This window comes from Etheostoma spectabile, chromosome 12 (genome assembly GCF_008692095.1).
Source record: "Etheostoma spectabile isolate EspeVRDwgs_2016 chromosome 12, UIUC_Espe_1.0, whole genome shotgun sequence".
In the NCBI taxonomy this organism is placed as follows: Eukaryota; Metazoa; Chordata; class Actinopteri; order Perciformes; family Percidae; genus Etheostoma; species Etheostoma spectabile.
In genome coordinates, this window is record NC_045744.1 from 30,491,855 (window position 1) to 30,492,543 (window position 689).

The 689-nt window shown below is 45.0% G+C and overlaps 1 protein-coding gene across 1 annotated transcript in view; it reads right to left on the reverse strand.

Annotated features, from left to right (window-relative positions):
* The window catches only part of LOC116699831 (potassium voltage-gated channel subfamily H member 6), a 142,747-nt gene that overhangs the window by 49,232 nt on the left and 92,826 nt on the right, over nucleotides 1–689 (reverse strand). The gene's annotated exons all lie outside the window — the stretch shown is intronic.

Below are 689 nucleotides of genomic sequence, written 5' to 3' on the forward strand. Positions count from 1 at the left end.
GCCTATTTCTCGCTTAAAATGTTTTCAGAAACACGTTTTGGTGAGTAAAATATAGTAAAATATGAGATTGTACTCTGAACAAGCTGCCATGACAGTCTCGCTTTGAATTACCAGAGAAAACAGACCCACGTGACGCGTTTGTCCAATCAGCTTTTTTGGGCGACAATACAGATTAGCACCGCCTGCCGTCGCTTTTGTGTTTTCCGAGCCACTTTTTTGGACCAACTCGGGGAGACCGATCATTGCAACTGCCTCTTCTGCCGAGGGTCGGCCGTTTTTCATTTTCCTTTAGTACTCTGTCTGGGTTTGTGGTATATTTGCAGGTTTTTTCCGGGCAAATATTTGGTGGTTGAATCAGCGAACAAAGGCTGAGAACGATGACCTTGAGGTTTGGTAACCTTTGGTGAGTTCTGTACTAATTGCGGCAGAAAAAGATGCGTACAAAGCCAGTCGGTCCGTAGTGGCAATGCTGCCAAATATCCAGAAGTTAAAGCCTGAATAAGAACAATCTTTGTTGTGTCTTGTTGGTGGCCGTGATGTTGTGGCCCTTCTCCTCAGGGGGTTCAGGAAAGGTTTGATTTTCCAGATCGCTTTGTTAGTGGTGAAAGAGTTGGCTAAGGCTAACGCTAGCAATGCTAAGCCAACGTTACGACCAAACATTAGTGATTGGTTATGGCAGATCCAGAGTG